This window comes from Gavia stellata, chromosome 2 (genome assembly GCF_030936135.1).
Source record: "Gavia stellata isolate bGavSte3 chromosome 2, bGavSte3.hap2, whole genome shotgun sequence".
NCBI classification, from domain to species: Eukaryota; Metazoa; Chordata; class Aves; order Gaviiformes; family Gaviidae; genus Gavia; species Gavia stellata.
Window position 1 is genome coordinate 20450256 of NC_082595.1, and position 15862 is coordinate 20466117.

Below are 15862 nucleotides of genomic sequence, written 5' to 3' on the forward strand. Positions count from 1 at the left end.
GAGCTATGTGAACAGGGAAGCATGGACAGCCAAACAGGCATTGTTTCCTTTGGAAAACGAATTTTAAAAATACCCTGCAATTAAACCAGGCTTTCTTCCTGTGTGCTGACACTCAGTTAAAGTGTGTACTTTGCCCAGCAGAAAGTCTTAGCCTCAGTCATCCTAGCATGCAGAGAGAGCCACCTGGCCAGGCCCATCCTCACTTGACCAAATTCTTCACTCTCTCACGAGTGAATGAATCTAAAACTCCACCTTGCATCTGCTTTGCTGCTGGCAGCCCATGAGAGGATCAAAATGTTCCCAAACAAATGCATTATGCAAATTGTTTGCCAAATACTCACTTGTTTTGAAGGGCCTTTTTGCAGACTTTCAAGCCAAGTTGAAGATGAAGGTTACTTCCGGAGATTTTGGTGGATCACTGGGGGAGACAGGGCTTTGTCAAGTAGCTAAAGCTCTGCTCTGAGGGTCAGAAGACCTGAGTCCCCTTCCCAGCTCTCTACAGGACCTTCTGCATGATCTCAGACAAACAATTCCCATTTGTATTTTCTCTCAGGGTTTGTCCATCTACTTCATTTAAACTGTTTTCTCTTTGGGGAGGAAGCTGGCATTAGTGAAGATTTCTTCAGCATTTCCAGAATGGGACCCTGAACTTGACACTGCAACACTAATAGCACAAGGTGATAGATAAGGACTTTGCAAGTCTTCATTTCCGAAGAAATATCTGCAAAGAAAGAGCACATAATATATCTTTCATGGAATATATACATACATATATAGACATATATATAATGCTCTCATATATAAAAAGCCCAATAAAAAGGGTGGGAATTGACTTACTTAAACCTTAAGAAGTTGTGCTTTGAAAATATTTGGAAGTGTTTGGTCAGGTCATTGGTACTGACAACATGCACAGGACACGGGAAACTGCTAGCATTAGTGAGATGTGCCACATAGCCAGGCCTGTCTGACACCTTCCATGTAGCCAGGTAAGGCTCACTCCAGGTGCCACCGAGTGTCAGTACTCAGTAGCCAACGGCTCTTGTCTGCTGAAGACGTTTTTGTGTGTACATCAGCCACTGGCCTGCGCGGTGCTGAGCATGGGAGCCACTAGGAGATAGAAGAGTTCAAAACACCTCAGGACTTGTGAAGCATTAGAACATTTTTGGGGGTTGTGCTGTGGTTTGTCTTTTGGTTTAGGACACCACCAGAACTGGCCAAGAATACTTTAGTGTGCCAAAGTTCTCGTTCGCATGGCCAGCATGCTAACATCCTCATTCTTACCTTGCATGTCTGTCAAGTGTAAGCAAAGTATCTATTAATTGTGTCTGACTGAATTTCAGCTGCTCTTTTAAAAGGTCATTGGTATCAGTTTAGACAATAGGCCAAGATGAGGCTGAATCCCCGTGGAAAACATGCAAGGCATTCTCCTGTGTCGCTGATTTAATAAGGAAGAGTTCGATACACTCCTGTTTAGAAAGGCCCAAATACTTTGAAGGTTTCTGCTTGAATGGAAATTGGAATTCACCTTGCCTGCGCTCTCACCCTCCGTGTGCTTGCCTCCCTGCGTTGCCCCAGCCAAGAACTTCTACTGTGGGGAACATCTGCAAGAATAGCAAGGGATGCTTCTAGCTTTTTGTGGGAAATACTGCTTCCAGTAGGTACCTCTTCCCAAGCATGAGGCTCATCTTCCAAGGCCAGCAACAAGAGGTGATGCATAAGACTCAACATCCAAGACCATAAATGAGGTCATCAACATGACCCAAGAAAATGAAGTTAACTCTTATTTTGACGCATTGGGGATTTCCAAGAAACAAACTGCTGAGAGTTCATCAGGAGGCAAGATACAGGCATGTATCCCTTGAGGTGACAAATAATCAATCATAAACTCATGGGATGCTTAAAAACATGACCAGGGCTGAAATGCCCCAGATACATGATTGGAAGTGTTACTCACTTGGTTGCAGGCATGACTCTTCAGGTCCACATGGTAATCAGAAACTCAGCCAAGACCTCACCAAGTTGGCCCTAGCTGCCAAATCTGAGGCCCCTTTGCTTAGTCAAGTCCTCTGTGCAATACACGCTTCCTGCCCCATCCTTTGCCAAAGTCCCACTCATCTGCAGCTCACCCCCAGCAGCAGATGGAAAACATCCACAGCAAGAAGCAATGGGAAAAACCAGCTCCGGTTGGCTCCTAACCCCTCAGCACGCTCCGAAATCGGTGAGTTGTGCTGGCTCCCTATCCCAGAGAGCACTGCCATCTCTCCCTTTCTATTTTAACTGCCTCACATAAGGAGTGGAAAATTCTGTGAGAGATTTAAGCTGCCAGGAACGCTGGTAGGCACTGAGCTGTGAATAACCTCCCACTTGCCTAAGTCGCAAGACATGCATTAGTGAGGAAAGCAGAGCAGACCAGTGCCACGATGGGACATGGGCACGGATGCCCCTCCATAATCACTCTGTGCCTCAGATGCCATAAAAAACAATACCCTGTGCATTATATTTATTATATACACCTTTATAAGAGCCCCAAGCAGCAACACGTACCAGAGTCTGCGCTACATTACACCTTTGCAGCAGCTCCAGACACAAGGTACAACCGGGCACCACTCACTCCCTGGTAGAGTATCCCATGGAGTGGCGTGCTAAAATTTCATAAGCACTGTGTGTCCCCAGCACATGAACATGAACAAACGCCACATGTCTAACACACCCGAGCGGGGAGGCTGTGCATTATTGCAACTGCCATAATCACAGCTTCGTATCTCCAGCGTGATAACAGACAGACAGTTTCTGTTACGCAAACTGCACCAGGTAGGGAGGGCCAAGCAACCCGCAGCACGGCATCACTGGCATTCTAGGAACGGCTCCGATCCTCTGCTGCCAAAACACACCACCCGCAGCACGTCCCAGTGCGGTGGCACACAGATGGGGAGCTACAACCACAGGGAAACATCTTCCTGTGGCAATGCAGGGTGCCTTTCAGGGCTAGGTAGGACCATGTTTCAGAGGGATACCATGAAGCCCTGCTGGAGAAGGTCAGCGGCTGGGTGGCTGTGGAGCAGCTCAAGCAAGATCCAGCACCACCCAGGGTGCCTGTTGCTTATATAAAGCAGCTAATAAAGCTGGTTATCATCCAGGCAACTCCTGCATTAGGTGTCAATGGCCATGTGGAGGACTCCCAAAAACAATATACATGCCAGCTTTGCTGCCCAAGGAGAGGAATGTAAAGTAGGAACTCAGCAGTTGGGTTTTGTTGGTCCTTTAACAGACATCTAGCAACAAACGTGGAGCAAAGCTATATTCAAAAGGCACTTAAGCACGTGTGGATTAAAGTTAAGCATGTGTTTGTGTGCTGTCCTAGATCATATCCATTGCAGTCTCAGGGCCTGTGTCTGGGGAGACTTTGTTGGCAGAAGGCGTCTTCTGATACAAAATGCCACCTACTGAGAACAGGCTTTCACTGGGGTCTCCACACCTAATGGGAGGACATACCAAACCAATATGCAGAGACAGGGAATTACCCCTATTAGGTGTAGAGGCTCCAAGCATTTTTGTGCATGCTCACCAGCAAAAAAACCAAGCTCGTGCAGCTGCATTGTGCTCCCAGATTTTTGAGAAAAAGCCTAGAAGGCACATAAAAGAGGAGGAGACAGCCTCACACCTCTGCCCGATTAGGGCACATCCTTCCATTCCTTAGGGTGAGAATATACCGCAGTGTATTCATTTGCAACCAAAAGCATGAGAGGCAAGTAGGCCTCAGTGAAAAGTCATCCAAGGAAATTGTTAACATACATTACAAGAACCAGGGGCATGATATGAAAGCAGCAAGCAAAACAAGCAGTAGGAGGTGTCCGTTTACACAACTGGTAGTTACACTGTGGAAGTCCTTGCCACAGGATGCTGTGGGTACTAGAATTTTGTAGGGTTTCAAAAAACAGCAATATAAATGTATGGAAAAAAGAAAAAAAAGACTCGGCAAAGATACAAGGTCTGCCTCAGAAAGTCCCCAAGGTACAAATTGTGGGAGCTGGGGAACATTTGGGAGACATATTGCTATACATTTGCCTTCAAATTATGCTCTTTGTTGTGCATGCGCTGTCAGCCATCGTTGGAGACAGGCTGCTGGGCTCCACGAACCTTTGGTCTGACACAGCACAGCTGTTCCTCCCCTATGCGCATGCACTTTTTGCTTGGTGGGGGGAGAAAGGAGCAGCAGACTCCCAGCAGTCAGTGCCAGAGGGAACACCCAAGCCTTGGATCAGGCTCCATCCCATAGCTGATTGTGCATGATCAGGGATAGATATTTTGCTCAAAATGAGATGGGGCAGAGGCTTGAATCTGGGCATTTCTCAAGCCATTTCCCTAGGTACAAACACTAGCATGCGCCACTCATATTCCAGCTCTGAAAAATGTAAGTTTCAGTCTGAAAATTACATTTCACACACAAAAAATGGAAATTTGACACAACACTCTTTCTGCCAGAATAGCTGAAATATTGTGGCTTTGTCCCAACTCAGGCTGAGAGCTAATTAGGAAGCTTTGAGAGTCGTTCCCAAACAGAACTGCTTTCCTCTGGTTATCTACCATGGCAGCCTCACTCCAGAAATACACAAATATGTCAAAAAAAGACAAGGACATGTATCAGCAATTCATAAATGTATCTGAAAAAGAATGGCACGGTCTATTTTGCAGAAAAGTAGAAGCATGGCTACGGTTAGAAGTTGAAGCTCTGAAAAGTGCATGAGCTCTCTTTTTCCAGTGCGATGATAGAGAATGCCAAAGGCCAAGGGGACAGGCAGTGCTGGGGGGAAGCTGGCAGAGGGCCTAGGCTCCCCTCCCCATGTCAGCAGCAGAAGGAAACATCACTCATTAAAAAGCACAGCAGAAAGACAGTAAAGCACCATTCTAACACGGTAATGGCAATCCCGAGCATCCAAAAGCACAAATTAGGCTCAAAAAACTTCATGAGCTTTGTTTAAAAGTAAAAAATTACAATCCAACGTGGTAAGCTGAAGCTTTCATGTCTGCCACTGAATCTTTAAGCCTTCAGAGTTCACACTCCCAAGCTTTTCTTGATGACTTTTTGGGCTGGAAATGTGTTTAAAGAAAAACAAGAAATGTGTGAAAAATAAACTGATGTAGGGGTTTTTTAGATTTAGTTTTTGCCACGGCCATTTTTAAATCCTTGCTGTTATGTGCAGAGCAGCTCCTGCCTAAGTAAGGATTTGGCCTAAATATTTACCCTGAAAAAGACTTTCAAAAATAGCAAAGTCAAAGAAGAATAGGGCCAAGGATCCATCCATGACTGTCAACACAGAATGAATTTTTTAAAAAAATAGAAGAGAAACTTGCTACATGTCTTTTTAAAAAAAAATATCAGCAGTAGTATGAAACAGTAGGGCCAAATTTTCTGGATTAATTTGTGAGTAAATCCACTCAAGTCAAGTGGTTTATGAGCAGAATAGCCTGCAGAGTGTTAGGAAAAATAAGGAACAAAGATGTTAGCTGGTTTTGCAACACAAAAAAAGAAAAGAAAAAAACACTTAAAAGTAGCTGCTTCTCTGTGTGGATGGTTCCTGACATTCGAAGTCATTACTCAATGATTAAGCTACCAACTCATTAGGGGTTATTTACATTGTTTACGAGCATGTGACTAATTACACAATGAAGATACCGAAACATATCACCTAATAACAGCATATGGTTGTGGCGTAGATGAATTGGGTGAGCAGGGAGATCCTGCCTAAGTGCTGCCAGCAAGCCCCAGCCCGCCCTGATCATGGGGTGCTCAGAGCACTCCTTCCCCATCTCCCACAAGCAGCAAGTCCAGAAGAGGCAAAAAAAATTTTCAGGGATGCTTGCTTTAGAGGGGTCACTGTCCAAAGGGAAAGCAAGGAGAGCTGCACCCATATTGTCACAGGGAAACACGGGTGAGAGGCCCCGTACAGAGCCTCAATACCAGTGCCACCGACATGGAGGGCGTAATCGGGACGGGTGGTATTTGGGAGTGGTTCTCACTCTGTCCAGAGGCAAATTCCAACCCAAGAGAATTTGCTCCTGATGAAAGGTGTTTGACAGGCAGCCTTGAAGACCGAAGGCTTTAAGGTCTAAAGAAATGGCAGCATCAGTGCAAATGGAGCAATCCCCTTTGTCCAGAGCAGAGACTCCATGCTGGCCTTGCAGGGGGACTTTGAGGAAGAAACTCATCTCCAAACACCCAGTGAGTGTCCTCTGCAGCAGCAGATTTTCCTCATGTAGAAACTTGTCCTCCTGGACCAAGACTCTAGCAATGTTTAATTTGACACAATGCATCACTATAGGGGCTTTGCATGCCCAGGGTTACCGTAAATATCTCTCAGAAATATCCTGTTGCTAGTGAGGCTTCTCATGGGGGAGCCGGGTTCCCCTTACACAGCTTTTATATTCAGGCTACACAGCTTTACTTTACAGATAAAATCAAGTTACATTAACAAATCAACTTCTTACAATATCATGCGTCCCATTTCAGATAGGCTTCCCCTAACCACGTCACCATTTAAAAACAAAAAGGCTGACATGGACCTGACTTATCTAAAACTGGTGTCTCAGGGTAAAGGGTGGTCTCAAGGATGGTAAGGAGAAACAGTGCTGCTGAAGGCCTAGCCCCACGCTGATACCAAGTTACGGCACAGAAGCTCTGCAAATGCTGTAATATGTTCCCTTTGTAGAAAAAACCCATGCAGAAGAAACATCCACCAACAGCTCACAGCAGTGTCAGCTCTTCTAGCCCAGCTGGGTTGAACCTCCTGTGCATGGGAGGATGCCCAGGGCACCCAGCCCTGGGGTCTGGCCAGGGGTCCCACATGCACTGGGCTAGCAGATGCGCTGTAACATGGACACTGAAGCATGGCCCAGTAAGGGGAGCGCAAGACTGGATGTTTAACCACCGATGGCCAAAAAAGCCAGGGAAGCTGTTTGTTAACCTCAATGGCAGCAACATCTTGGATGCGGTTCCTCCAGAAGAAAGTGCTTGATGGGTGATGACAAAATCAGCCAGACTTACGGTGCCACTTACGAATATACACCGTCTCCTAGATGCCATCCCGTCTGATGCTATCGTGGCATCCATATGTATCAGAAAGCTGCCTGGTGTCCCCTGAAGATCAGTAGTGCTTAGCTGTAGCACCCTCGCTCCCTGTGCCTCCAGCACTGGGGTCTAAAGCTGTGACCCCTGACAGACCAATATGCCTGCAGTCACACAGCAGAGTGGTGGTAGAGACAATGTCAGACTACAGCCATGGCTCTCTGAAGGTACCTGCAAGCACCACAGTTTGCTGCCAGACTAACACCTGTTCTCAGTGGTGCCTTCTCCATTTCTCTTCCTCACCCAAATGTTTTTGCTGCTGTTTGAAGGCACTGCGATGTGGAGAGCAGGAGCACATTCCACCTAGAATGCAAACTGTAAGTCTGACAGCACTTCTGAATTTTGGGTACAGCATACCCAGAAGGGCCCAGGACATTCTGGATGGAAGTCACCCACTGCATTACTGGAAGTGCTGGACAGTCACACACAGAGCACCCTCAGCATGACATGGGTAGAGGCAGAAGAAGAGCCTTTGCCTTGTCTGAGAATGTTTTGTTCATGCCAGTGCCCAGAAAGGGAATGAATGCCTCCCTGATGGGGCAGACAGGCAAGAAGGACATGGATGAAGCCCAACACCAGTTTCTGCAGGCTAGTCGGTGGCAGCACCACTGTGAACTAGAGCTCCTTGTGCCTGCAAGCTCCTCATGCTGCTCTTATTCCAACCACCCCAACCCTAACCATGAGCTCCAACTTCCCATCTGCTGTCAGCTCCATCCCAAGCTCATGCCTCCAAGGCTGCCAGGGATTTGTACCCTGAGGCCCAGGGAGCAACCACAGCCCCTGCTCTTTGGACTGGCTCTTTTGGCATAAATGCAAACTGAAGCTCCAGCAGGAACTACTCTGTCTCTGAAGGAACCATGGGGAAATCCCAGCCTGACCCTGAACCCGCAAGGGAGAGGCAAAGGACCCAGATCTCTGAGTTACCCTCTCGTCTTCTCTCCCCTCCTGCCCTATAACAGGATGGTCAAGAGGGAACATGCTGATTTATTAAAGCAGCTCTTGTGCTGAAAAGAGGCCCTGGGTGCAGGACTGCTGAGCTCAGCTGAAATTGGGCATCTCCCACAAGCAGCGGGACAGGGAAATTTGTGTCAGCTGAGGAGTGACCCTGCTACAAGGCATCCAGCTGTTTCCCTTCCCGCCTGGGTCTCAGACAGTGCAAGCCTGCCCACTTCCCTCCCCTAAACCGACCATCACATTTGTCACAGACTACATTGGCCTAAATAGTTAGGTGTCACGCAGCCAGCAGCCCGTATGGGAAGATCTTACATAACCCAGATAAATGGGACAAGGTCAATGCCAAGCCTGAGCTCCTCTTGCAGAAGACCCCACACCCAATCGGTCCTCCCAGCCCTCCCCCAGCACACGGGGCTGCTGGGGATGCAGAGCAGCAGGGGCTGCTCTGTCCGAAGGCAGATCAAAGGGCACTGCTGATATGTACAGGAAGAAATTCCTGGTAGGATTTTCAGGGCTGGAATTTGCCAGCGTCAGTCGGTAACCAGCGGTGCCGGATCAGGTGAGACAGTTTAGTGAAACCGCAGGTGTGGCCCTTTGTCTGTGCCCAGCACCTGGCATGGTGGAAAAGTTTTACCTGGGTTACCTCACATCCCCTGCGCCTGCTGATTCAGGCTCCTCTCTCTATTTTTAAACAAGGTGTTCAGTGTCACCCAGTCGGGAAAATTACTCTGTGCCTCCGGAAATAGATGCTATACCTTATGCTTGTTTTGCCCTATCCCAGGGGAGTCCCTTATAGGTGATACCATTTAGCAGCGATCAGCACTGCTCCTTCATGCAAGGGGATTTCTGCAGCATCTGCTCTGAGACTGTGCAAAACCTGTGTTTGTGAGAAGCACTGTGGAATAAGGATAAAGGGGGCTGAGTTGTAGGAGAGCGCAGCATGGGGAGATGAGGGAACAAGGCTTCGTGTTTTGCATTTTCATGATAAAAAGGAGGGAGGATAAAAAACACTGGCTGGGGAAAGGGGCCGGGGAGGCTGGATGCTGCAGGCAGTGCTAGGGGGGGTCAACAGCCGGCCAGTCCCGGGCCATTGCTTGGGAGCACTGGCCTTGGGAGCAGGGAAGGGTTCTGGCTGGGGAGGACAGATATGCAGGGGGGCCTGCCCCCGTGCAACTGGGATTGAAGAGCGTGGGCAGGGGGCAGAGGGACCCATATTAGGATGGGTTTTGCAATAGTGTGGGTTTTCCTTAAAGCCCCTGCTTTCGCTGAGGGAAGAAATTTTTCAGGGCTTGTCTAAAAAAGAAAGGCAGTTTCTAGTCTTGGTGGTTTCAGAGAAAGGCTTAGAGTTGTGTCCCAAGAGGAATTTTAAGGGTAAGCAGTTGGAATTGAGGGAGGAGGGGAAGGGCTGTTGAATATGGATGCTTCTCTTTACTGTTATTTTTTCTTACTCTATCAATTTGTTGCACACTTCAGGCTGGTAGTGGAGCTGCTCTCCAGTCACCCCTGCCTTGCCAGAAAGTGCAACGGGGCTGCTGCGCCACTCTGGCTCCCTGGCCCATGCTGCTCAGGGACAGTCCGGCCCCGCAGCCAGCCCAGTGCCGCCATCTCGCTTCCCTCTCCTACATCCCCATGTCCCGCTCACTTCAGGGAGTGCCAACTCCTTTATGCAAAGCCCCTTTCGTACCCCCATGCATTGGCCTGTCGTGCTTCACAGAGAGCCTAGGAAGCACCAAAGCAAGGCTGCAGCATGGCACTGGCTTCATGACCTGGATTCATCAACCCCGACCCGTCTAGGGACACAGGGCCAGCTACAGGTGTCCATCACCTGGAGGAAGCAGCCAGCCAGCAGTGTTTGTGTCACGTGTCAGAGAAGGAAAACCACAGAGTCAGCCAGAGGCCAAAAACAACAGCCAGAAGAGGAGGAATTCATTAAGAGAAGAGGCAAGGGAAGCAAAGCATGTTTGTGTAAGGGCAGAGCCAGCGGCAAGCCGTCCTGCAACCCGCAGCCACAGAGGGTCGGGGCTGGAGCCATGCCCACCCAGCCGCCCCCACGCCGGCCGTCTCCTCCGTCGGGCTGTCCCAGCAAGAGGCATTCAGGGACCCTTCCGTCCCCTCCCAGCAGGGCCAGGGGGCTCCAGCAGAGGGTCTTTGCCAAGCTGGATGCCTTCACCCCCCCAGCAGCATCGTTTGTTGCTGCCTTTGGGGCGCTTGGGCAGCAGCGGCCCCCAGGGTGGGCGGGAGGGTTTTCGGAGGCTGAGGCCCCGCAGGGGGGCACACCCCTGCTCCTCATGGCTCCCTGGCTTAGCATCCCCTCTGGCACGCAGGCCAGTGAGTTCCCAGCAAAAGAGTTGGAACCGACTTCAAAAGGATTTACAGTGAGCAACCTTTCTATCTCTTGATCCTCTCAGCTGTACACTGGATTAGGGGCTGGCTGAAGCCCGGAGCCCCCAGTCTGGGGCTCGCTCCCCTTGCTCTCTGGGGATGCACCGGGTACCTGCTTATCCCCAAGTCCCCAAACTCTCTGTTTCCCGTGCTGGCTTGGCAGTCTGCAAGAGGGAAATTCTGTCTGGTGTCAGTGGTGTTTCCTGGACTCTGGCTAGTGGGGGCACAGGGGCCCTCCTTAGGACATGGGATGGGTTTGCCCACTACAATAACATCTGGCAAAGCTCAGTAAGGCCACAGCGTCTCATCCACCTCGGGCCTCTGCCGTTAGGGCTGCCCTAGGCAAAGCCCTATATCCAGGAGGAGGGAAAGCTGAATTAGCACAAACCCTGTCTTCCCTAACTGCGTTTGCCAAGGCAGCCATCCCCACAAACCTTGTATCACCCTGGGGCTGAGCCATTCTGATTTTTAACTGGGCTGTCTCTCCCTGGGAAATATATTAGGTCCTTCGATAGCACGCCCATGCCATGGGACTGTCACATCTCCTCAGGTCCCAGGGAGGAGGGAATGGTGCTGGAGTAACACCACAAGGACTCAAAGGAAGGATAATTTCCCACCAAGGAGGGGAGAGAGTGGGTGGGGGGAGAAGAAACACTGGAGAGGCTGCAAATCTTAGTGAAAGGACTAAACTTTCAAAATAGAAAAGGAAAAGAAACAGGAAAGCTGGGGGGTGAGGTTGGTTTTTTTTTTTCCAACAGACAACAGAGCTGGTCCACATTTTTGAATCATGAAAATGGAAAGTTTTTTGAAAGTGAGAAAAATTATTTTGGGTCAGGTCAGGGTAGCAGAAGAGTGGTTTGAATTCAGCGTTACTAACTGCCATTTGCTCTGCAGGACAGGTCAGTGTGATGTAAAGTTTGTCTTTGAAAAGGATGTCCAGACTTTTTCCATAGGTGGGGATGGGAACACAGGTGGAGTCACTTCATTAAGGAGATGAGGATGGGAAACAGCTCAAGCAAAGTTCATACTGCAAAAGTAGAGATGTTCAGCGATCACCAGAAAAAAACACAGCCAGCACAGTGGACAGGATTACTGCAGGGCAGGACACCAGGGCTCTCCTCCAAAGTGGAGGAGAAGGGCTGAGCAGAGGCATTGGAGCAGCAGAGCAAGGGTCACAACACCAGGGTCTGGAAGCAGCATTGCTGTGCTTGAAGCCCACTTTTGCCACTGACTCCCTGTATGGCTTTGTGTAAATCTCCTTTGTGCCTCAGTTTACCTCTGTAAAACACAGGGAGAAAAAAGTGGGGCAGCTTCCAAGGGGTGGCGGAGGTGTCAGCCACTACTGTCGTGTGTTTTGAGAGGCACTGAGAAAGGGAGAGGACTGCAACCTGCCAGCGCAAGCAATGGATCCATCAGGGTCTACTGGGATGACCTTGTTCTCTGAGCCTTCAGCCCCCATCACACTATTCCCACAGCTGGGTCAGCCAGTGCTGGAAGGGCCACTGCACCAGAAGGTGCCGTGCAATCAATGGACAGAGCCGCTGCTGCTGTCAGTGCTGCTTCAGCTTGTTTGTTTTCCTTAATCCCAAGAGACAGCATCTCTGACATGGCAGCAGCGTGATTAAGATGATCCAGCGTTGCTGTCACAAGCATGTAATTATGGGTTTCCTGTGTCACTCCTGCTGGGAGGTCAGTGACTTGCCCTCCCTCACTCCAGCAGCAGGAGGGGATGGCTGCTAGCTCCCATCTGCCTCTTAACCCTCTGCCCAGCTCTGGCCTCCAGCCTACAGCCTCCACAGCCCTGGCAAAGGGTGGGCAGGCTGCGGCGCACAGCCAGGCTGGGGAAGGATAGCAAGCTGAGAGGGGTCAGGGACACCCAGAACAAAGAGGGGGACAGGGAAGACTGGAGATATGGGGGCTTGAAAGGGAGATTGCAGAGGATCCCCTCCTTTGATGGCACTCGGTACCCTTAGGTTTGCCCACAAGGCTCTGCAGCGAAGTGGCCTGTGTGGAGACAGCTCAATGGCTGCCAAGAAGAGACCTGGCTTTCAGGAGGGGGTGCCTGGTGGATTTTGGGAGGCTGTCCTTCAGACCCCACATGGGACCTGCCTGTTCAAAGGTCACCCTGGTTCCAGGGAGAGGGAAAGCGCTCTCCTCATGAGCACAGGGGCCTGCCGGGGGCCAGAATGAGGGCTACACTGCCCATGGATGCAGAAAAGTGGAAACTGTGGCCTGTTCCCCCTCCCATGACCCCTTTAAGACATAACATAATACATCTGGGTCCATCCTGAGAGATCTGGGCAAGCTTTCCCATCCCCTGCATCCACATATCTCTGCCTACAAGTACAAGAAGAATGTGAGCTTTGCCACAGTCTGCCCCAGGTTCTCCCAAAAGGCACTGCAAAATCATTCAGGAGGCCCCCAAGGAATCATCTTGCTCCTCAACATCCATGTTTCCCTTGCAACTGGCAGGCTGGTCAGGGATGCACAGAGGAGCTGCTCTCACCAGATCAGTTTCTGAAGCTGTTGCACATGGGATTAGCTGCAAATCGCAGCAGAGAAGGACCCACTGCTGGCCTGTCAGAACAAGATGGGGTTTTGTGCTGCATTTGCTCCTGGAGAAGGCAGGGTTTCCTCAAACTCTGTTTGTTTAGTGACCTCTACGTAAGGGAATCCATCGCATGCCTTTATTAATGCTGGCAATCATCTGCAACCAGCTGTTGCCCAGCTGTCAGAGCTGGTATTGCATAGGAATCCCTGCACAGAGAGCCACATCTCCTCATACTTACAGACCGAGGCTCCAAAAGAGACTTAAGGAAGAGCCTCTGAGGATATGGCAGCAGCCTGTTTAGTGGGGTTACTGGTACAGGCAGATGCAGTGGACCTTAGCTCCTACTCACACAGCAAACTGCAGCTCAGCTGTACCCCAGGCTGGCTGTGTCCCCACAGAGTCCAGTGCAGGAACAAAGCATTTCTGTCTGTGAGGGGCTGCCATATGGTCACTGGTCCTCAGCCCCAGCAAAGCTTAGCTCTCTCCAAAGTACCACATGCCATTGTGTTTAGATGCGGGCCGATTCAGACGTTCAGGCCAAAATGGATTGGCACCTCATACGTAAAGCAAGTTGTGAAACTGAGTCTCAGTTCTTCCCTTACTGATCACAACTATTTGCATCTAGCAAGGTGTACCTTCCAGAAGGTCATCCAGTTTCAATCCAAAGACATCAAGAAACAGAGAAGCCACCATCACCCACAACAGAGTGCTCCAATGAAGAGTTGCCTTCACCATTGAAAAACTTAAGCCTTCTTCCTAGTTTGGATCTGGCTGGCATGAGCTAAGAAGCAGGCAAACCATACATGGGTTGTGTTTACACCTAACACAGTTACCAAGAGCTACAGTCTTGAAGTAACTGATATATAAACCTACATGGTAGCAGACAGCAGTGAGGACTTTCACAGGTTTCCTCTAGCCTACATTGCATTAGAAAATAAATGACTCCCCTCCATAAAGCATGCTGTAAGCAGGGGCACAATCTAGAACCTCACAGACAGAGAGGGAGGGTTTCCTAATTCATGCTAGCAGCCATCCCAGCCATATGTCATTGCTCAAACAATCAAGGTTTTCTCTGAAACAGAAAACAAAGGAGCATGAAGGTCTTTCAAGTGAAGGCTCCCAGGAGCAGCCTCATGTCACAAAAAGCTCCAGCTCATGCACAGGCTCAGGGGTCACTGTGTGGTTTAGCTAAAAAGAGCCTTCTTGAAGGGGTAGCGCAAAGCTAGCAGTGGGAATGCAGAGGCAAGCTGGAGAAGGCACGAGACAGCTGTGTGGATCCTGCCAACCACCCTTCCCACTTCCTCCACAGGGAGCAGAGGGGAATGCTGCAGCACGCTGGCCTGTGGTGAGGATTACTGCCGAAATCCTCAGTGCACGCCCCATGTAGCTGGTCTGCACACTGATACAGCCCTCTGTGCAGATGAGACCTCCATATAATGAGTAGCCGTCTTGCTCCTGACCACTTGCAGAGCCAGTCCCTGAAACTCCCCTGGTTTCTTTCTTGCACCCCCAATTCACATGACACAACATCTCTGTGTTTCTGAATGTGCTCAGGGTGATTCATAGGCACACACACAATGGCTGTTTTAGTGCAAGGCTGGGGAGGAGCTCTACCTGCCAGGACAGAGATACTGCAGCTTTCTGAAACATTTCCCAGGAGGAAAACGCTTCACCTTGCCAAGGGTAGTGTCATGATGGCTGTGCCGCTGCAGGGTTAGCGGTGACTGACACACACAGAGTCCCCTCCCAGGATGCGGGAGCTAATCACTTCCCTTGACCTGCCACAGCCCCAGGGGTGGGAATGTGTCCCATAGCAGGTGAGACTCGGGGCACAAAGCCCAGAAATGTTGCTTCTGGAGGGGAACGGGACACTGCTCTATATTGAACCAGTGGAGGGGACACCAAATTTGCACGTAATGCAGGTAACTTTGAAAGCAAAGCAGAAGACATCCTTTAAACATCAGGCAGGGAAAAGGCAGGAAGCTATTTGTCACCTACAGGACTACTGGACTGGGTAGGACCACCAAGGCCATCTGTCCCAGTCCCTACAACTGCAGGCTGATCCAGAGAGATCACAGGCACATTCACCCCCATCCCCTCCATCGCCCACATCATGAAATGTATCAGTGTTCTCTGCAGTTCACAGGAACATGTCCTGGTGCCCTGGGAAAGCAGACCATGCCACACACTACAGAAGGTTAGAAAATTGTTCCTGCCAATCTGATTTGGATGGAAATACTTTCCTGACCCCAAATCTGGCATTTCCTTAAGGCTAGACCACGTGCATTAGACATGTCAGGAAGGCCTTGGAGGAGTTTCTGTGTGCCACTAAAATCACCACGACACCCCACCACATCTTGTCTCTAGCTGCAGCCAGTGTTTGGTGCATCAGGGCAAAAAAGAAACCTTTTGAATTTCTTTTCAGCATTCTTTCTAAGTGAACCAAAAGGGAAAAAAGTTCACTGGTGGGTTTATATGGGCAACCTGAGACAGGGATTCATTTACCAAAATTGTGTGTATTAACTGGAATTAATTAGTGCACTGCACCAAACTGAAGTGAGATCACTTTTCATGTCCCTTTTGGCAATACCACCAGCTGGAACATCCAAAACTCAATATTGTGAGCTTTATTCCTCCAGTTCAGAACCCCGTTATCCTGTCATCTGATCCCCTCCATAAATCTAGCAATCCTGCCAATGAATTATTCAGCTGTCCTAGATCTTATGCATCAGCTGCTACCCCCATGTAAGACCAAGTTCACAAGGAATGGGAAGAGGGACAAAAAGTAAGACAGTTTGCTTTCTCCGTAGCTAGAGAACACCCTATAGCACATCCCAGAAAGAGAGCCAGAG